This window comes from Taudactylus pleione, unplaced genomic scaffold, assembly GCF_031769625.1.
Source record: "Taudactylus pleione unplaced genomic scaffold, aTauple2 ptg000349l, whole genome shotgun sequence".
Classification (NCBI taxonomy): Eukaryota; Metazoa; Chordata; class Amphibia; order Anura; family Myobatrachidae; genus Taudactylus; species Taudactylus pleione.
In genome coordinates, this window is record NW_028284750.1 from 459,536 (window position 1) to 483,093 (window position 23,558).

Here is a 23,558-nt window from a genome sequence, read left to right on the forward strand (position 1 = left end):
CACCTCCCAGTCACCACCCCCAGGAATTTCTAATACATGCTGGTCAATTGGTCCTATGACTTTATGCACAGACACCATGGGGCCATATTCAATTTGAGGTAAAAAGTCCAAGGTCGGACTTTTCGCCATCATCGATGTTTTTTGCTGGGATAAAGTATCGGGCCACGTGCCCGCTTATCCCCGTATTCAATTAGGATCCTGCGAAAATGGGACCCGGCGGAAAGATAAGTCCTGTCACTTTAAGGGAAATCAGCCTGTCACCCCCCAAAAGATGGTCTGACATGGGGGATCACTATGGGTACCCTCAATTTGAGCTGCTGAAGGTAATTTTTAAATAGCCGCGGCAGGTGCATAAATGCGCCTGTGAAGAAGTGGTGAAGAATAGCATTTATCTTCTTTTTTTTTTTTTTTTTTTAAATAACTACTCCCATCAAATTTGGGGTACATGAAAATGGGTGCAAGCATATTTTTATGTCCCTAAAGTGATTTTTAAAAATTCTTAAAAAATCCACCTGCCGCTACCATCCACATTCTGGAAAACACCTGCCGCATACTTAGGGACCCCCCCCTGAGGCTATTTCGCTAGTTTTGAAATTGAATATGGGGACAAGTGTAAATGGCGAAAATGATGTCATCAGCAATAAATTATCGCCGATAACGGACTTTTCACCTCTATTTGAATATGGCCCTTAGACGCATATGCAGTCCAAAAAAGTTGATAACTTACGGCACTGCATGCGTCTCAGAATCAGCCCCCTAATGCATGCATGCCTACTATCCCGGAAGTCGCAGGAGGCTCCCGACTTTTTGGGTAACCCCCCACACCCCAAGTAAAGTAGGTACTTCTCCCTCATTCCTACCCACTTCCTAGTGAAGTGGGCAGAATGGGAAGAATTTCCACGGCGATCGGGGGTCTCCGAGTAGGGGGTGGGGCTTAATGATGCAATTATACAAGACTTGTGTCATTAAGCCCCGCCCCTATTTTAAATAAAGGCTAATCTCTGTGATTTACAGCAAGGTGGTGGGGAGTAATTACGCAATACATCAGGTCCCTCCCCCACCTGCTTCTCCTCCCCAGGCTTCTCCAAGGGAGGAAAATAAATTTTAGGCAAGTATGCCCTAATGGGGTCTATTTATCAAGCAGTGAAAAGTGTGGCGAAGAGGACCAGTGGAGAAGTTGCCCATAGCAACCAATCAGCTCCTATCTATTATTTTATAGACTGTACTTGATAAATGCTACTTCAAAGCTGATTGGTTGCTAAGGGCAACTTCTCCACTGGTTTACTGCTTGATAAATAGACCCCAATGTCTCCATTTGTGCTCATGTGTAGTATATGTAATCATGTATCCCCTTACTATAAATTAATCTGATTACATATATCTGAAGTTACCGTAGCATTCTGTAACCATTTTCTACAAATGCATTGTCCCATAGAACTGTTTCACCATGCACTTAATTCATTATTTGATGGGAGAAATGTGTCCTTTCTGGCTCCCTCACAATGTATGTGGTTTGTTGAGACTGCACTGAAGCTGGGATTATGGATTCCAATGATCACCACACTGGTCTGTTCACATATTATTATCTAGCTGTATTACCGCCCAACATGCCACTGCTTGCAGCAGTTTGGACTTTAACACATACTGAATAATGCTTGTTAAAATGAACACGTGTATGAGCTAGTATTTGTCTAGCTGACTGTGCTAAAAATAGAAAAGAAATGCCATTGAAGGAGGCTACATGGACGTCTGCTGACTTGGTTTGCTCACCATTATATGCCTGTGGCAGTCCGCAGGAGCTGTCAGCAAAGGATACTAAACTAGGCTGCTACATACAAGACCTAATAATTTGAGAGACAAACCTGATATTGTACTGTATAAAGTTGTGTTTAAATAAACAGATCATCATCATGTAAGAAGTTCATTTTTATTTAAACTTGAACATTAAAACAAATGAAAGACATAGAGGAAATCATTTTGAACATAATAAGGCCTAATTCTGAGTCGCACACACTGCAGATGTTCACTGAGTTGTGCAATATTTTGCTACTGCGTGTGCGTGAAATTCCCTAAAAGCTCATACGATGCATTTGCTACAGTGTGTGTGTGCAGAGGCTGTGTAAAACCCCTGGCACTGGTTACAAAGGTCTGTAGTGCCACGGTGTACGGTGAACCACACTTGTTACTCTGCTCCAGCAGGTCATGGTTGAAGTACAGATACCATTGGATCTCCCAAATTCTCGATGTTTAATACAGGTGTGTTGTGGGAGAGCAGGTTACAGGTGCCAGTGCAGTGCAGAAAATGTATTTAAAATAAACGCTGGGATAACTTAAACAAACATACTCTACTACTCCTGTACAATGCAGAACGGTTACATGTTAGGTCACATACCGTAGCTCACCACATTCTCCTGCACATCCTATCGGTTACATTAGACCACAGTAGGACATGTCCTCCAGCACAGCACTTAATAACAGTGGCATAAGATATGATGAGCAGCAGTACTTAATCGGACATTATGAGACCAGTAGTGCCACAGCTTCGAAGGTTGCAACTTCTCATACAATAAGGCACACAGCGGACTGCAACACGAGTTCCTGCACCACGTCCCCTCCAACAGAGACTCACCACCCCCTTCTTGCTGGGAACTCTCACAGCCTCCACACTGTCATTTTCAAAACTCCACACAGCCACACTGCCCATACAGCACACACTATGCGGGCACTTCTCAGGGGGCCTCTACCAATATGAGGATTCACACCTAACAGGGGGGCTATAATTACACCACGTGATCTTATAGTACCTTACCCATCTGGTCCTCTCACACATCATACACCTGGAGCACTTCTTCTGGGTTACCTCTAAGGGTGGGAATCTATTGCTGGGCTCTGGATACTGCTGCTGTCACACTGCAGTCTCTCTCTTTCACGTGCCCCATTGTGACTGGCAGCACTCCCCCCTCATGTTCTTTGCAGGGACTCTCACTGAAACTACAGTCGCTCTCTCACTCCAGCTGCAGTCACTTGGGTCAGCTACAGTCTAGTTACCCAGACAGGCATCTTTATTTACAGGGTGCTCCCATCTTACTATATAAAGGAGGGGGGCAGAGCCGACCCTAGGCATAGGCATTCTAAGCAAATACCTAGGGTGACTGGAATGATGGGGCCCTTTGCCACAGATCGGATCTCTATACTGATCTGATGTCCGGCGCTGCACACGCGCACTGACAGCAGTGACAGCCGCCAGCGCCGCAGAGAAGTGCTGGGCAGCAGAGCAACGGCTCAGCTGTCCAATGGTTGTGATGCTGCAGCCTGCGTCTCAGTGACTGGCAGGCTGCAGAGAAGGAGAAGGCGGGAGGAAGGGAGGGAGGGCACTGCCGCAGCCTGGCCCCTAAGCATGGAGGTGGATGTTCTCTGAAGAGAGGAACGTGAAGTCTGTCAGCTACAGTAGGAAAGGTAAGACAGGCAGTTTATTCATTTTGTGTACAATATATATATGTGTATATTTATATGTGTATTGAATGTATATGTATGTATGTGTTATGTGTACAAAATATATATGTGTGTGTATATACAGTCAGGTCCATAAATATTGGGACATTGACAGAATTTTCAGATTTTGGCCTCTATTCACTACCACAATGGTTTTGACATGAAACAAACAAGATGTGATTTAACTGCAGACTTTCAGATTTAATTTGAGGGTAATTACATCCAAATCAGGTGAACGGTGTAGGAATTACAACGGTTTCTATATGTGCCTCCCACTTTTTAAGGGGCCAAAAGTAATGGGACAAACTAAACAATCCTAAATCTAACTTTCACTTTTTAATACTTTGTTGCAAATCCTTTGCAGGCAATTACAGCCTGAAGTCTGGAACGCATAGACATCACCAGACGCTGGGTTTCATCCCTGGTGATGCTCTGCCAGGCCTCTACTGCAAATGTCTTCAGTTCCTGCTTGTTCTTGGGGCATTTTCCCTTCAGTTTTGTCTTCATCAAGTGAAATGCATGCTCAATTGGATTCAGGTCAGGGGATTGACTTGGCCATTGCATAACATTCCACTTTTTAGCCTTAAAAAACTCTTTGGTTGCTTTTGCAGTATGCTTCAGGTCATTGTCCATCTGCACTGTGAAGCGCCGTCCAATGAGTTCTGAAGCATTTGACTGAATATGAGCATATAATATTGCCTGAAACACTTCAGAATTCATTCTGCTGCTTTTGTCAGCAGTCACATCATCAATAAATACAAGGGAACCAGTTCCATTGGCAGCCATACATGCCCACGCCATGACACTACTACCACCATGCTTCACTGATGAGGTGGTATGTTTTGGATCATGAGCAGTTCCTTTCCTTCTCTTCTCTTCCCATCACTCTGGTACAAGTTGATCTTTGTCTCATCTGTCCATAGGATGTTGTTCCAGAACTGTAATGGCTTTTTTAGATGTTGTTTGGCAAACTATAATCTGGTCTTCCTGTTTTTGTGGCTCACCAATGGTTTACATCTTGTGGTGAACCCTCTATATTCACTCTTGTGAACTCTTCTCTTCATTGTTGACTTTGACACATATACACCTACCTCCTGGAGAGTGTTCTTGATTTGGCCAACTGTCGTGAAGGGGTTTTTCTTCACCAGAGAAATAATTCTTCTGTCATCCACCACAGTTGTTTTCCATGGTCTTCCGGGTCTTTTGGTGTTGCTGAGCTCTCCGGTGCGTTCTTTCTTTTTAAGAATGTTCCAAACAGTTGATTTGGCCACACCTTATGTTTTTGCTATCTCTCTGATGGGTTTGTTTTGATTTTTCAGCCTAATGATGGCTTGCTTCACTGATAGTGACAGCTCTTTGGATCTCATATTGAGAGTCGACAGCAACTGATTCCAAATGCAAATGTCACACCTAGAATCAACTCCAGACCTTTTACCTGCTTAATTGATAATGAAATAACGAGGGAATAGCCCACACCTGTCCATGAAATAGCTTTTGAGTTGATAGTCCCATTACTTTTGGCCCCTTAAAAAGTGGGAGGCACATATTGAAACTGTTGTAATTCCTACACCGTTCATTCGATTTGGATGTAATTACCCTCAAATTAAATCTGAAAGTCTGCAGTTAGAGCACATCTTGTTTGTTTCATTTCAAAACCATTGTGGTAGTGAATAGAGGCCAAAATCTGAAAATTCTGTCAATGTCCCAATATTTATGGACCTGACTGTATATATATATATATATATATGTACACTGTATATGCATATAGTATATATATATATATATATATATATATATATATATATATATATAGACACACACACACACACACACACACACAAAAACACATAATAAATATATATATATAAATATATATATATATATATATATATGATCAGTATGATATGCCGGCGACTGAATAAACCAAAGCCTGATCACTGAAGATCCCGACAGTGGAGGTAAGTACCCTAACCCTCCCCCTCCCCCCCTAACCCTCTCTTTGTGGTGCCTAACCATAACCTCCACCCGGTGGTGCCTAACCCTAACCCCCCTCTCCCTTAGCCTAAACCTAATCCTCCCCGGGGTGTGCCTATCCCTAATCTCCCACCGGGAGTGCCTAAACCTAACCCCCCATCCCGGGGGAAGCCAACATACTTACCCGGTTCTGGACCTTCGGGAGTCTGCCGTTCAGGATTCCGATGCCAGTATCCTGATCTCCTTTGAGATATCAGTGTCAGCATTATTGCGGGTGGCGGGATTCTGGTGTCGGTATATGGACAGCCGGCGGCATCCTGTCCGATGACAATATAACTACATCCACATATAAACACAGATTGCTGGTGGGATTATCTGCTAGGGGGCACCAGTCAAAATTTTGACTAGGGCACCAAATTGGCTAGGGCCGGCTCGGGAGGGAGGGGGGGAGATTCCAAGGGGACCTCTCTCTCAGTGGCATCAAGACGGCAACTCCCCCTCCTATCTGTGCTACACAGGCTTAGTACCAGGGACCCCTTAATGGATTTGGGGCTTTCCCCTTTATATATTGTGCCCTTGTGGCTAGGGCCACCCCCAAAAAAATACCAGGGTACCGCACTGTAAAACCCTTCTGGGGTATTTCTCACCGTTTATTCTGCTTCTTCTTTTCCACGTCACAGCAGAGAGGCAGGTGGTTCCCAATGCCATCACAGTAAAGTGACGCAATAAATAAAATTATTTTCTCTTTGAGAACCAGGAACCACTTATGCAAGTGTAAAACACTAGTTAATTATACATAGTAACACAGTTTCATAAATCTTACACAACAATCAGAGCAACATGTTTGTTCCAATTCTGCAACATTTTTCATAAACACGTCATAACATTTCAATGACCTTTCTCGTAACATTTTTTCAGAAGAATTCATTTACCAACTTTCTATTGCTATGCGTAACAATAAATACATAACAGTCCATTACACTACTATTATTCTAAAGAACCTAAAGCTGCCCACACACAAAGCGATTTTTCATCCAATTTGGCCGATTTCGACGAATCGTCAGGACAAATCGTGAAAAATATGGCGAAATTGTGAAGTTTTACTCCTGATCACGATGCCGATGCGCGTCCCCACTCATCGCACCTCACATCTTTTACTCTGCCATGCTGTAGGCCAGATTTGCCAATCCGGGACGCAATGGGTGTCGATCGTGAGTGTGTTTTTGTACTCACGATGAATCGTACAATTCATCTTACAACGTGAAATTTGACTGACAGGAGCCTGTACACGCCCCTCCACCATCTTGTGCAGCATCATGTATGAAAGAGAAGGAAGCACAGTCGGGAGCCTGCACACTGAAGTGTATATTTTGTTGAAGTTTGGTGAGTATTTGTACTGTATAAATGCAACCACACTGCCCACCAATGTGTGCCACCCATCTAGAAATGCATGACCCAGCCACCGGCCACCGGAATGAGGTGGGCGGTGGCTGGGTCATGCATTAAGCTCCCACTGCCCACCAATGTGTGCCACCCACCTAGAAATGCATGACCCAGCCACTGGCCGCCGGAATGAGGTGGGCGGTGGCTGGGTCATGCATGAAGCTCCCACTGCCCACCAATGTGTGCCACCCACCTAGAAATGCACGACCCAGCCACCATCCGCCGGAATGAGGCGGGCGGTGGCTGGGTCATGCATTAAGCTCCCACTGCCCACCAATGTGTGCCACCCACCTAGAAATGCATGACCCAGCCACCATCTGCCGGAATGAGGCGGGCGGTGGCTGGGTCATGCATTAAGGTCCCACTGCCCACCAATGTCCACTGCCCACCCACCTACCCACTAACTGCCCACCAATGTCATGAGGCCACCTAACAATTAATTAGAAAACACTTCAAAATTTTGCAAAAATTAATAAACAAATATATTACAACAAGATAAACAAATACATTAAAACAAGATTAAAACAATCATATTTAAATAACATAAAATATTTGCAAAAACATGTTTAAAAAAAAAACACAATACATTACATTTAAAAACACATGATTCCTTGTAAAACAGGGGTCTTCAATTTTTGGCCCTCCAGGTGCTGTAGAACTATACATCCCAGCATGCCCTGCAACCGTTTGGAAATAACAGCATGCTGAAACTGTGCAAGGGCATCCTGGGATCTGTAGTTCCACAACAGCTAGAGGGCCAAAGGTTGAAGACCCATGCTGTAAAAGAAAGAAAAACATTAAAATACCAAAAAATAAACACATGACATTCCTGTAAAAGAAACCATGATTACAATACCATACCAAACATTAAAAACCTGTAAAAAAAAGAAAATATTAAAACATTAAAAAATTTAACCATAACAACATAAAATATAACAAAACTATATACACTAATATTTATATGTCCTTTTTTTTCTTCTTCCTAGAAATGTCCATGGGTAGTGAGCGTGAGTTCGTGACTGGATTAATAGAAATCCTGCAGTCTAAAGAGTGTCTGTGGCGTATAAGATGTCGCCACTACCATAACAAGTCGCACAATTGGCAGCTTTACAGCTGTTGTTACAGTATACGAAAAGGTTCATTGCCGATGCAGACCCTAAAACTGTACGGCACAAGATTCAAAACCTCCGGACAGTATACATTAACGAGAAGTAGAAAGTCGATGACTCCAAAAGATCCGGCGCAGGCACCGATGATGTGTATGAACCATCGCTGTGGTACTACAACAGATGTCCTTCATAAGCGATCAGGAGACACAACGGCAGTCTCTGGTGTTGGTGGCTGAGCGAGAGGGTGATGAGGAGGTTGCAGAAGTGACTGGACCGTTTGCTGAAGTCTTGGTAAGTAGTGACACAGTTAATAAACCGAAACCTTATTGTTTTTGTAGTTCAATCCCAAATGTCCAATATAGGGCCTGATTCAGAGCCACTCGCTATTTGCGGTCGTTCGTTCTAAAACAAGGGGTGGCTATTCAAATGAACCGTTCGCTGTTTGCGGTCTGTTCACGCCTCTATGTCTGAACGAGCGAACAAAACTTGCGTTAGTTTTTTGGAAAAATACGCCCCCTGGCCGCTCGCATCCTACGTCATGTCCGCTATTTATTAGATTAATCGAGTACATCGACAAGGGTATGAACTGCTCGCTATTCTTGGGGTTGGTGTTTGCTACCACAATTTTGCGAGCAGTTCTGACTATAAAATAACCCAGTGACGTGGTCAATGACGCTGCTGTTTTAAATATGCACACCCATAAAACGCCCGTTTTGACCTTTAAGCACGCCTGCGTTCTGATTTCCACTCCCCATTTTCAAGCACCTTCCCCTGTTACCACCCACATACGCCTCTTTCTGTCACTCAAAATAGCAGGCATTTGCTGTTTTGCGAGCACATGAATTTCGGCCGCACTGACTGGTTAGCGCATGCGTATAACGATCCGTACGCATGCGCAGTTGGGCTAACATCGCTCGGAACGAACGAGCGGCCGCTTACGAGCGGCTCTGAATCAGGCCCATAGTCAGTTAGTTCACAGACATTCCTCCTTCCATGGCACCGCACCTGGTCCGTTGAAATAGGCCATGTACTCCTCCCTCACTTCTTTGGCACGTGCAGTCAGTGTTGTTGTATTTGGTGCTGCAGACACAGATGTCAAATGACCCATGTCCTCCGGAGGTCCTACATCTTCTGGTCTAGTTGGGACTGGTCCTCATTGGGTAGTTTTTCATCGCAGAATGTTATGCAGCACACAGCACGTCATCATGACCCAGTCTATCTGTGTGGAAAATGCGGAAGCGATTGCTCAGTATTCCAAACGCATTTTTCACAATGCGCCATGCCCAGGATAGACGGTAGTTGTAGATCCTCTTCTCTCTGGCCAGGCCCCTCTGTGCAAATGGCTTCATCACAAGTTCATGTAATGCAAAAGCCTCATCTGTGACGAAAACGCAATTTAGGCCGTGCTTTGTCTGGTCCAGTGAGGGCAAGTTAAGGGTTTTGTTGGTGAGTCTCTGGTAGAAAGCAGTCCCTTTGAAGGACCCACCATCCGATGCACGTCCATTCTTGCCTACATCCACAAACAGAAATTTGTATTTTCCATCGATGGCTCCTACACAGTTAGGGAAACTCCAACGTTGTTCAAACTCTTCAGCGATGCTCTTCCACTCCTCCACAGTGTTAGGAAACTGTAAAAATAGTAAAAAAATTGGTTAAAACATGACTATAATATTTATTTTTATTTGTTTCCTATATAGACTCCCACCCAAGACCCTGATTTGGCCTCCACACCGGACCTCAGTCTGCTCGGGGACAGTTATGTGGGGAATACAACCCAACTGACAACACCCATTGCACTCGGACCCTCATTCTCTTCCCTACCACCCCAAAAAAGAAAAAAAAAACAGGGGAAAAAGGAAATTCATACTGAACGGGAGGGCATATTTCTACAGAATGCAGAACGCCTCCTTCAAAAACCTCCAGATGCTATAGACGACTTTACAGCACATGTAAACAGTAGTATGAGGAATATGGATGAGGATACTAAGAAAAATTACCTCAGGCTAAATTATGACCTATTGAGTAGGTGTATGAGCAAAAACCTACACAACTCCACTTATATAGCTGACCTATATTCCCCTGCCCCAAACACCTATGTCAGCCCCCCCAGCCCAGTTGGAGATTACTCCCCCACCCTGCACTCCAAGCTCAAGCACTACCATGTTTAATGCTCTGCTGGATGAAGTGGATGAATCGCCCTGTTATACACACATGTAATTTATTTACTTTTTTTTTCTTGCTTTTACTATCACCAAATTTTATGACTCCCAAGAGGTGCTGGCTGGATGGTATAGGGTGGTGATTACGCTGTTTGGACAAGGTCACTACTAGGGGTGAGCGGGTTCGGATTTCTGAAATCCGAACCCCCCCGAGCCCCCCCGATCCGAGTCCGATCCGAGTCAGGCTCGACTTTTCCCGCCTGACTCGGATCTGAAATCGAGGCAAAACGTCATCATCCCGCCTTCCGAGTCTCGCGGGTTTTGGATCCTATATAAGGTACCCGCGTCGGCGCCATTTTCTCACTCGGCTGTGGACAGTGAAGAGGGAGGGTGGGAGTTAGGGCTGTGTAGTGTAGTGTAGTGTAGTGTAGTGTAGTGTAGTGCTGCTGTTGTCCACTACTTCAAAGTCCATAGGGGCTGGCTGTGTTGTGCTGTGCTGCTGTTGTTAATAGGGGCTGTGTCCACTACTTCAAAGTCCATAGGGGCTGGCTGGACTGTGTTGTGCAGTCAGTTCTCCATAGGGGCTGTGTCCACTCCAAAGTCCTGTGCAGTGTCCCAGTCCTAAAGGAGTGCTGTAGTGTTGTCCAGGGGGTGCTCTGTCCATCAGGGGTGCTCCCCCCAAGTGCTAAAAAAATAATATATTTTCTGTGTTTGTGAATTGTGTGCGCAGTAGCCGCACGTGCATCAACAAAGTAGTGCCAAGCGTGCGCCTGTGTCATAAGTAAAGGGCCGGCTGGCTTGACCGTTAAAGGGTGCTGTAACCCCCGAAAGTACACTCCAGTCCAAACCAAAAAAAAAATATTTTCTGTGTTTGTGAATTGTGTGCGCAGTAGCCGCACGTGCATCAACAAAGTAGTGCCAAGCGTGCGCCTGTGTCATAAGTAAAGGGCCGGCTGGCTTGACCGTTAAGGGTGCTGTAACCCCCGAAAGTACACTCCAGTCCAAACCAAAAAAAAAATTATTTTCTGTGTTTGTGAATTGTGTGCGCAGTAGCCGCACGTGCATCAACAAAGTAGTGCCAAGCGTGCGCCTGTGTCATAAGTAAAGGGCCGACTGGCTTGACCGTTAAGGGTGCTGTAACCCCCGAAAGTACACTCCAGTCCAAACCAAAAAAAAAATTATTTTCTGTGTTTGTGAATTGTGTGCGCAGTAGCCGCACGTGCATCAACAAAGTAGTGCCAAGCGTGCACCTGTGTCATAAGTAAAGGGCCGGCTGGCTTGACCGTTAAGGGTGCTGTAACCCCCGAAAGTACACTCCAGTCCAAACCAAAAAAAAAATTATTTTCTGTGTTTGTGAATTGTGTGCGCAGTAGCCGCACGTGCATCAACAAAGTAGTGCCAAGCGTGCGCCTGTGTCATAAGTAAAGGGCCGGCTGGCTTGACCGTTAAGGGTGCTGTAACCCCCGAAAGTACACTCCAGTCCAAACCAAAAAAAAAATATTTTCTGTGTTTGTGAATTGTGTGCGCAGTAGCCGCACGTGCATCAACAAAGTAGTGCCAAGCGTGCGCCTGTGTCATAAGTAAAGGGCCGGCTGGCTTGACCGTTAAGGGTGCTGTAACCCCCGAAAGTACACTCCAGTCCAAACCAAAAAAAAAATTATTTTCTGTGTTTGTGAATTGTGTGCGCAGTAGCCGCACGTGCATCAACAAAGTAGTGCCAAGCGTGCGCCTGTGTCATAAGTAAAGGGCCGGCTGGCTTGACCGTTAAGGGTGCTGTAACCCCTGAAAGTACACTCCAGTCCAAACCAAAAAAAAAATTATTTTCTGTGTTTGTGAATTGTGTGCGCAGTAGCCGCACGTGCATCAACAAAGTAGTGCCAAGCGTGCGCCTGTGTCATAAGTAAAGGGCCGGCTGGCTTGACCGTTAAGGGTGCTGTAACCCCCGAAAGTACACTCCAGTCCAAACCAAAAAAAAAATATTTTCTGTGTTTGTGAATTGTGTGCGCAGTAGCCGCACGTGCATCAACAAAGTAGTGCCAAGCGTGCGCCTGTGTCATAAGTAAAGGGCCGGCTGGCTTGACCGTTAAGGGTGCTGTAACCCCCGAAAGTACACTCCAGTCCAAACCAAAAAAAAAATTATTTTCTGTGTTTGTGAATTGTGTGCGCAGTAGCCGCACGTGCATCAACAAAGTAGTGCCAAGCGTGCGCCTGTGTCATAAGTAAAGGGCCGGCTGGCTTGACCGTTAAAGGGTGCTGTAACCCCCGAAAGTACACTCCAGTCCAAACCAAAAAAAAATTATTTTCTGTGTTTGTGAATTGTGTGCGCAGTAGCCGCACGTGCATCAACAAAGTAGTGCCAAGCGTGCGCCTGTGTCATAAGTAAAGGGCCGGCTGGCTTGACCGTTAAAGGGTGCTGTAACCCACAAAGTACACTCTAGTCCAAACCCCAAAAAAAATTATTTTCTGTGTTTAGCCGCACGTATATATCAAATCGATATAACATAAATGGAGGACCAAACTTTCTCCGATAAAAATAAAATAGAGAAAGATCAAGAACCACTTCCTCCTAGTGCTGAAGCTGCTGCCACTAGTCATGACATAGACGATAACATGCCATCAACGTCGTCTGCCAAGGCCGATGCCCAATGTCATAGTAGAGGGCACATACAATCCCAAATGGCAAAGTTCAGGAAAATGACCTTGAAAAAGACATTTAAATCAGCTGAAGAGAAACGTAAACTTGCCAATATGCCATTTACGACACGGAGTGGCAAGGAACGGCTAAGGTCGATCCCTAGTATGTTCATGACTAGTGGTTCAGCTTCACATGACGATGGAAGCCCTCCTCCCACTAAAAAAATCAAAAGAGTTAAGCTGGCAAAAGCACAGCGAAGAACTGTGCTTTCTAAGAAGATATCACAAATCCCCAAGGAGAGTCCAAGTGTGGTGGTGGTTGCGATGCCTGACCTTCCCAGCACTGGACGGGAAGAGGTGGCTCTTTCCACCATTTGCACGCCCCCTGCAAGTGCTGAAAGGAGCACCCACAGTCCACTTGCTGATATGCAAATTGAAGATGTCACTGTTGAAGTACAACAGGATGAGGATACTGGTGTAGCTGGCGCTGAGGAGGAAGTTGGCGAGGAGGATTCTGATGGTGATGTGGTTTGTTTAAATCAGGCTCCGGGGGAGACAGTTGTTGTCCGTGGGATGAAAAAGCCCATCACGGTCATGCCTGGGCAGAAGACCAAACATTCCACCTCTTTGGTCTGGCAATATTTCTATCCAAATCCGGACAACAACTGTCTTGCCATATGTACCATATGTAAAGGTGAAATAAGTAGGGGTAGGGACGTCAACCACCTAGGAACATCCTCCCTTATACGGCACCTGCAGCGCGTTCATAAAAAGTTACTGTCAAGTTCAGAAACTTTGGCTAAGACCGTAAGCAGTCCAGGGACACCTAAATCCCGTTGTCCTGTTGTATCCAAGCGCCTGCAAACCACACCGTCAACTCCCTCCTCGTCAATTTCCTCCTTAGTTAGGATCGGAAGTAGTCCTGCAGGCCATGTCACTGGCATGACTGACTCTCCTATCCGGGATTCCTCCGGAGGATCCTGCATTGCTACGCCTACTGCTGCCGCTGCTGCTGTTGCTGCTGCTGGGAGTCGTTCATCATCCCAGAGAGGAAGTAGGAACACCACTACTTTTACTAAACAATTGACCCTCCAACAGTCCTTAGCGAGGAGGATGAAGTACGACAGCAGTCATCCTGAAGCAAAACGTATAACTGAGGCCTTGACTGCTATGTTGGTGTTAGACGTGCGTCCGGTATCCGCCATTAGTGCAGTGGGATTTAGACAATTGATGGAGGTAGTGTGTCCCCGGTTCCAAATCCCGTCTAGATTCCACTTCACTAGGCAGGCGATACCGAGACTGTACAGAAACGTCAGAAAAAGTGTCCTCAGTGTCCTGAAAAATGCCGTTGTACACAATGTCCACTTAACCACGGACATGTGGACAAGTGGAACAGGGCAGACTAAGGACTATATGACTGTGACAGCCCACTGGGTAGATGTATCACCTTACGCAGCAACAGCAGCAGCGTCACCAGTAGCAGCATCTCAGAAATGCCAGCTCGTTACAAGGCAGGCTACGCTGTGTATCACCGGTTTCAGTAAGAGGCACACCGCCGACAACCTCTTAGAGAAACTGAGGGAAATCATCGCCCAGTGGCTTACCCCACTTAGACTCTCCTGGGGATTTGTGATATCTGACAACGCCACCAATATTGTGCGGGCATTACATCTGGGCAAATTCCAGCACGTCCCATGTTTTGCTCACACAATAAACTTGGTGGTGCAGAATTTTCTGAAAAGCGACAGGGGCGTGCAGGAGACGCTTTGGGTGGCCCGAAAAATTTCTGGCCACTTTCGCCATTCAGCGACTGCGTGCCGAAGACTGGAGCGCCAGCAAACACTCTTGAACCTGCCCCGCCATCACCTGAAGCAAGAGGTTGTGACGCGGTGGAACTCAACCCTCTATATGCTTCAGAGGATGGAGGAGCAGCAAAAGGCCATACAAGCCTATACATCCACCTATGACATAGGCAAAGGAGGGGGTATGCACCTGACTCAAGCGCAGTGGAGAATGATTTCCGTGTTGTGCAAGGTTCTCCAGCCCTTCGAACTTGCCACACGTGAAGTCAGTTCAGACACTGCCAGCTTGAGTCAGGTCATTCCCCTCATCAGGCTTTTGCAGAAGCAGCTGGAGAAAGTGAAGGAGGAGCTAAGACGGAGCGATTCCGCTCGGCATGTGGGACTTGTGGATGAAGCCCTTCATTCGCTTTGCCAGGATTCCAGGGTGGTCAATCTGTTGAAATCAGACCACTACGTTTTGGCCACCGTGCTCGATCCTAGGTTTAAAGCCTATGTGGTGTCTCTCTTTCCGGCCGACACAAGCCTGCAGAGGTGCAAAGACCTGCTGGTGAACACACTGTCAGCTGAAGCGGAACGTGACACGTCAACGGCTCCTTCTTCATTTTCTCCTGCAACTGGGGCTGCCAGGAAAAAACTTAGGTATCCTAAGCAACCCGCTGGCGGTGATGCAGGGCAGGCAGGACCAAGTTTGGACATCTGGTCCGGACTGAAGGACCTGGCAACAATTTCTGACATGTCTACTGTCACTGCATATGATACTGTCACCATTGACAGAATGGTGGAGGATTACATCGGTGACAGCATCCAAGTAGGCATGGCAGACAGTCCATACCTGTACTGGCAGGAAAAAGAGGCAATTTGGAGGCCCCTGTACAAACTGGCTCTATTTTACCTGAGTTGCCCCCCCTCCAGTGTGTACTCCGAAAGAGTGTTTAGTGCAGCCGGGAACCTTGTCAGCGAAAGGCGTAGGAGGTTGCTTCCACAGAATGTGGAGAAGATGATGTTCATCAAAATGAATTATCAGCTCTTCCAGGGAGACCAGCCTCCAGAAGGTACAGAGGGACCTGTGGTGGTGGATTCAAGTGGGGACGAGTTAATACTTTGTGAGGATGAGAATGTACACACTGAAGAGGGTGAGGAATCGGTGGATGAGGAGGATGAGGATGACATCTTGCCTCCATAGAGCCAGTTTGTGCAGGGACACATTAATTGCCAGCTTGTTTTGTGGGGGCCCAAACGAACCAATCATTTCAGCCACAGTTGTGTGGCAGACCCTGGCGCTGAAATGATTGGTTTGTTAAAGTGTGCATGTCCTGTTTATACAACATAAGGGTGGGTGGGAGGGCCCAAGGACAATTCCATCTTGCACCTCTTTTTTTTCTTTGCATTATGTACAGTTTGGGGCCTAGTTTTTCAATGCCATCCTGTCTGCCACTGCAGTTTCACGCCTAGATGGGTCACGTGTTTGTGCCGCCCACTCGTGTCGCTTAGCATAGTCATCCAGCTACCTCGGTGCAACCTTTTGGACATAAAAACACTATTGTGAGGTGTGAGGTGTTCAGAATAGACTGGAAATGAGTGGAAATTAAGGTTATTGAGGTTAATAATAGCATAGGAGCAGAAAAACCTACAAATTCTGTGATTTTAGCTGTTTTTATGCTTTTTTAAAAAAAAATACAGATCCAAAACACAAAACCCAGAACCCAAAACATGGAAGGGTGGTTTTGGCAAAACCAATCCAGATCCAAAACACGAAGAAAGATCCAGATCCAAAACCAAAACACAAAACACGAAAAGTGGCCGGTGCACACCCCTAGTCACTACACACATGGCACAAGTACACATTGATGGAAGCCGAGGCCACAATGTGTACTTGTGCCATGTGTGTATTGGCCTGTTCAAACTGGGGTCTGACCCACCCTATAACATACAGCAGCATACCTATTGGGATTTATAAAATTTGGTGATGCTGTTTTGTAAAAATGTTATTGCAATCTATATTGCATACAGTTCAGTGCACAGTTTGAGTTGCCTACAGGTCAGTGCACATTTTGGTTAATGCAGCCTATTATTTGCTGTCTAAAAAAAAAAAGCAACTTGGTGAGGACATAGGACCTCATTCAGACCCGCTCGCAAGCAGGTCGATGTTTAGGCCCTGCGCACGCGCAGCAGCCGCCATGTGCGTGCGCTAGCCCCAGAGCGAGAGAGAAATTCTCTCGCTCTGGAGTTCACCACAAAAGGGGCGGCAGTCGATGTTGATCGACAGCTTGCCCCGTTTTGTAGGCGTGGCGAGGGGTGGTTTCACAAACGGAGGCGTTCCTTAAGGAACGCCTGCCGTTTTGTGGGTGGCCGCACTGACATCAGCAGTGATGTCAGTGGGGAGCTTCCTGCTTGATCAGAGCAGGAAGCTCCCTGGGGCTTGCTGTTGCCGAGACCCAACCTTAGGGTCTCGTCGCAATCCCCGATGGTCGCGATGGTCTTGACCATCTAGTTGGTCGCTAAAGCTGTGGGTGGTAACCCACAGCTAAGCTAGCGACCAGGAGGCCGCACTTCAAAATACAAGCAGCCGCCCACATTCAGAACGAGCACTCACATTTTGCGAGCACCTCTGAATGAGGGCCATAGGGCCTGATTCAGACCCGCTCGCAAGCGATATGCCCTCGCAAGCAGGTCGATGGTGGTTCAGTGCGCATGCGCATGACGGAGCCGGCTCCGTCGTGCGCATGCGCGAGACCCGGATAGCGACGGGCAAACCGTCGCTCCGGGTCTCGTACCAAAGGGGGCGTGCTGTCCATGTTGAGTGACAGCACGCCCCCTTTGGTGGTCGGGCCGGGGGCGTGGCTGCCCAGATGGAGGCGTTCCCGTGGGAACGCCTACCGTCTGGGGCCGGCCCCACTGACATCACAAGTGATGTCAGTGGGAGTGCTTTCGGCTCTGTTAGAGCCGAAAGCACTCTGGGGCTTGCGGCAACGAGACCCTACCACAAGGGTCTTGTCGCAAGCCCGATGGTCACGATGGTCTTGACCATCGCGACCATCATCATGGCCGCTCGCTATAGCTGTGGGTGGTCACCCACAGCTATGCGAGTGGCCAGGAGGCCCATAGTGTGCAAGTGTTTTTTTGCCACAGTGGCTCTGTATTGTTCCAATGTTTTAAAGAATCTTTACTACTATGTAGTGTTGTTTACACAAGATGGCTGCTATGCACCACTGTTTTCTGCCTTATTGGCACAGTTAAAAAGTTAATTTTAAAACAATATTTCAAATAAAATAAAAAAAACATTTTTTTCTTTAAACAAGAAACAAATGTGTGGTGTGTTTTTCTTCTTACCTTGCAATACTGGTACTGCAGCACTTTGACGATAGCCTTGCAGGTCTCCTGAATGATGACGCCCAAGGACTGAGGTGAGATGAGTGTCCCAAACTTCAGGTCTTCAAATGACCTTCCTGTAGCCAGGTACCTCAGGGTAGCCTCCAGTATCTCTTCAGCAGGGATTGCCCTCCGCCACCTTGTGTGGTCTCTGGATGTGGGGGGTGACCAGATGCAGCAATTCCTGGAAGGTGGCGTCATCCATGCGCAGGTAGTTGCGGTAGTCATCCGGGTTGTTCTCCTTGATCTCCATCAGCAGGGACATGTGAGAGTGGGTATCCCTTTGTAGCAGCCAGCCTTAGTCCAGCATGCTCTCGTCCTTCTTCGCTGGGCCCTCTTGCTAATCTCCCGGACCCAGCTTCGGTGACCAACACTCTATACTGACAGGGAAGCATCAGTACAAAATTCAGGAACAGGATAGAATGCAGGTAGGTAGCACACACTTGCAGATAGAATAAACTTTGTAAAAGGCAAGCCAAATACAAACAGCACAGTAGCAATGTACAGGATTCAGCAGGAATACACCTAGCCTCACTAGTAGCAGAGCAGAATGTGCAGAGAGTTTAAAGGACGCCTGCTTTTTATACTCCCTAGCTAGCCCCTCCCATTGTTATGACTATTTAAATTTCCCACCAATTGTCAAGAGCCTTTTTTTTTTTTTAAACTCACGTTTTTTTGTGCCCGATCTCACGATGCGTATGGTCCCATAGATCGTGAGATCGTAAAACAGATTGGGTGAAAATTTTCCAAAATCGTGATCACGACGGCAAGCGAGCTCCCGTGAGAGTTCACAGGGAAATCGTACACAATATTGTATCGTAAGCGCATCGCTATGTGTGTGGGCACCTTAAGTCTAGACTAAATTAATTCCCCTTGTAGAGTCTACACTTGTTGGCCAATATGCTTTCATTGGTGCACATGCGATTCTAAGCTTGTTATCTCTGCCACAATAAGTCAGGAGATGAGGAGTGTGTAATAAGTCAGGAGATGGGGAGTGTGTAATAAGTCAGGAGATGAGGAGTGTGTAATAAGTCAGGAGATGGGGAGTGTGTAAGTAGCTGTTTCCCTGGGCTCCTTTATTTTAATAATTCACCTTGAAAGGACCAGTCTGTGCGGTACTGGGTATTCCTTGCTATGGACAATACTGATAACCCAGGTACATATAGGAGGAGGTTTTATATAACTCCCTTCTCTGCAGTCTGTTGGGAAAGGAGTCAGCACATAATACTCAGCCTGTCCCTGGGTGCTGGGAAACTGTCACTTGAGCTGTTAGGTAATTAACAACAATTAATCCCAACTGTCCCACTTCCAGCGGGACAGTCCCGTTTTTCTGGGACTGTCCCGCTGTCCCGCCCGCGGGCCGCAGTGTCCCGCGGTGGGGGGGAAGTTGGGGAGAGCACACGCGCTGCTCTGCCTAGCAGAGCAGCGGGTGTGCAGAAGGTGAACAGATGCCGTGCGCATCGCAAGGCATCTGTTCACTAGCGTAGGGAGAGCCTGGGGGGCTGCCCAGCATCTCGGAGAGTGCTGGGCACGCCACCTATAGTGATGAAAACGGGGGGAAGCCGTGAGGCTCCGCCCAGTTTTCAGTTGACTCCACCCCCTTTTCAATAGCCACGCCCCTTTTCGGACGCCCGCACCTGCCATGTGACCTGCTCCTGGCCTTTTTAGCAGCCGCAGAGGCTCCTGGAAATTGTGCTCTGTCTGTGTAATGGCACCCACATGTGCTATAGTGTGCCGTACAGTGTCAAAACATAATACTTCACATAGTGGGGTATTACAGCAGGACCTCCCTCCTCCGATCCCGTAGTCCCAACATAAAGGCCACCGGCGCCCACGTAGACACAGGGAACCTGCGTCTTTATAGACTCAGGTCCCGACGTCATCCACATAGCCAAGAACGGGATGCGATTGCGCCCACCGCACAACCACGCCCCCTTGCAGTGACGCATGCTAATCCACATTACTGCACTAGCTATTGAGCCTGCCTCCCCCTTGCCCTTCCAGTGACTGATAGCTGACATCACTGGGAGGCAGGGCTTAAACCTAGTGGCAGCGCAAGGCAGGGCTTAAGTTCAGACAAGGCTTAACCCAGTGCTGCCGGGTACTACAGAGATGTACAGTATCAGAATTGTATTGGAAAAGTTCTGGGCATTTCTGTGGGGTGGCTGGAAGGTGGCCATTCAGATGCACAAAAATGGTCCTTCTTAAAGTGGTCACATACACAGGCCCAATAATATTTAACAGCAATGTATACTGGTCTTAAAACAAGAAAAGGGTTGATTTATTGTGGTGTGATTAAATAGCAGCTTAAGATGCCCATTTCTGTCCAATGTTCTATTAGGATGGTGTAGAAGTAGTCTGTGAGTGTGTAAATTCTCTGCTATGTATAACCACAATCTGTACTTACACCTGACAGGGCGACGTGGTCTAATTACCTCTCACATTTTCCACATTTGAGCATTTAGCTAAACATTGAGACTAGAAGCATTTAGCATCGCACTAAGCAGAGCAAATTGTAACCACTACTGTAGTGTGATGGCACCAGGCAATAGTTTTACACTTCATTTTGATTTGCTTTAATAGAAATTTTTCGGCACTGGTTTTTCTGCCAGGAGATGTACAGTTATGTAATGCTGTCCTGCCCAGCTGTTTCTTATCACGCAGATAATACTTCCTCAGAGCCTGAAGAAATTTGTGATCCTATTGTGAAAACTGCATGATGACCACGATTTGGCTGTGTATCCGCAGTACTTTGTGTTTTCATTTGTGAGACATTCAGACTGAACTCAGGTTAACTGTTCTACATAAAAGGCACTGTGGGCATCCAGCCTTATGCTGTGGTGAATGTTTTTATCCCTATTTAATTTATTTTTTATCTGAAAGCCCAAAATATGCCAATGTATACTTGATAGTCAAGAAGAAAACCCCTTTAATAAAGATATATATGGGAAGCATATAGTCGCAAACCCTCCAACATAACTCCTTCCACCAGGTACAAAATATTCTGGTCCTGGACTTCCCAGTTAATTGACGATTGCAGCCACCTTTGTTAAACTAGTTAACTGATGAGCATTGACACAGGTGTCTGCAATCATAAATTAAGTGGGAAGTCCAGGACCAGAGCATTTTGTACCTGGTGGAAGGGGTCATGTTGGAGGGTAATGTAATCGTGTTTAACAAATTGCTAAAATTGTAGGGTATTTTTAAATATCTAATTTGGTTTCAGTCTGCTGACAAGGTGCAGACGTGATACCTGACAAAGCACACTCATTTCAGGAGCACTGATTTACAAGTGTGGCACAAGTCTAAAGGTGACCTTGCAATGGTGGCCTGGTGATACTGGTCCCTGCTCTCTGGGGGCCATACTCTACCCTTCTGTGAATGCCTCGGGTACTGGCCCATGTACAGTGAAGACCTATTTGGGTTTCCAGTTCAAGTACTTAAAACCCACATAGTAGCTCAAGGTACATGCACCAGTTTTCCTCATACTCTACAGATGGGGATTCAAGAACGGATTGATATTTAACACCATGTCCCCATCCCAAAGTTGGATACAGGCTCGTTGATCATGTGTTACACCCTGGACCATACACTTATAAATCTTCAGATATGATTGTTTTGAACTCAATTTTAAGGAAATCAAAATCGGTATGGTTGACAATAAATTAAATATGATCAGTGGTTGAAGTTTGAATTTATCAATAATTCAATAAGATATTGTATAGAATTTCAATGTGTAATAACGTAAGTATTCTAATTATGTACAAAGTCTATTGATGCAATAACATGGGATACCTTGGTTTAGTCTTTTTTTTTTAAAACAATTTTTATTGGTATTGTAAAAACAGACAAGACAGCAAAAATTAAATTTGCACAAAATATATAAAATTACAATCAATCTCAATATTGATAAAGAGAAAGCACGTAAAAAAAAAAAATACTCAGAGATTATATTAAAACCGTAGCAAGTAGTGCAATTGGTTCAAATTATATAATTTCAATACCATATTTTTGAATATATATCAACAAAATAGAGAAAAGGAAAAAACAGAAGATAGAGAATAAATAAATAAAATAAAGAAGAAAGAAGAAAGAGAGAAAGCAGAGTGAAGTTACATATAGGACAGAAAGTAATTCAGTTCTCACCATAATAATTGATGGTGGGTTCTGAGATAGCCAGTTTTGGAGAATAGTGTTTCTGGCGATTGTAATCAGTAAAGACAAAACGGAATATACTCTTTAGATAAGGACATCTGAATCCTTGTTGTAAAATCTATTAGTAACAATGGGGACCAAGGAAAAGGTAATATAAGTTTAGTCACATCCACAATAAAATTATGAAGCTTACGCCAAAACTTTTTGACCTTAGAGCATTGCCACACATTATGTATAAATGTTGCAGAAGAGAAATTACATTTTGGGCAAGCGCCGGAGACGTCATGGGAAAAAGAGTGCCTCTGTGCCTGCGATATATATATGCTCTATTCATAAATTTTAAATTAACCTCTTGTAATTTAGAAGAAACAAGAGAACTCATAGTGCGTGGCATTGTGGAGTTCAAATCAGGGAAATCCGTCGACCAAGCCTTCCATACTCTCGTCCATAAACTGTTAGATGTAAATAGCAGTAAATAGTAAATCAGTATTTATGAAATGTAGTTTGAATTTAATGGATGAACAGAGTGTAAATAGAGAGTGCAATGTACAATCTGGCATAGGTAAAGATTTGGTACCAGAAGGCAACCCACTAAAAATAAAATGCCTGACTTGTAGATAGAGAAAAAATTGTGAATGTGGTATATTATATCTTTCTTGAAGCTCTGAGAATGAATAAAATTGTCCCCCCCGGGTCAAATACATCTCTGATTTTCGCTATACCTTTCTGTCTCCATGTGGAATAATAGGAGATAGTCAGAGAGGGTGGGAAGACCGGATTACCCCATATTGTAAGATAATTAGTAAATGTAGGGTCAGATTTCAATTTATTATGGATAGCTATCCATGCTTTGTAAGTATCTTTGAATAAAACATTATGTAAAATACAAGTTGGTATTTTAGAGCGAGGCATATGTAAAATCGCCACTGTAGAGTAAGGATTAAACAAAGCATTTTCTATTTGCGGATTCGTAAAATGAGCAAGTCCCAAACACCATTCTGATATATAACGAAACGACGCTGCCTGGCAGAAAGTCTTTATATCTGGCAACCCAATCCTCCCTTAGCTTTTGGTAAAATTAATCTAGCTCTAGCAATTCTAGGTTTTTTGCTGTTCCAAAAAAAAGACTGAAAAATGTTTGTACAGATCTTGGTATCAGATGGGGAAAGGAAAATGGGGAGCATTTGGAGTGGGTATGTTAATTTCGGAAAAAGGACACTTTTTATTACTGTTATACGTCCCAAAAGAGACAGTGGTAATGACATCCATTGTTTAACCAGTCTAGTGATTTTAGCAATAACAGTCGGAAAATTGGCTGAGTAAATATTTTTGATAGAAGGTGTAATATATATACCAAGAGATTTAATATTATTTTCAGCAATATGAAAGGAAGAGGAAAGTATCGGATGCTGGTGCAGCAG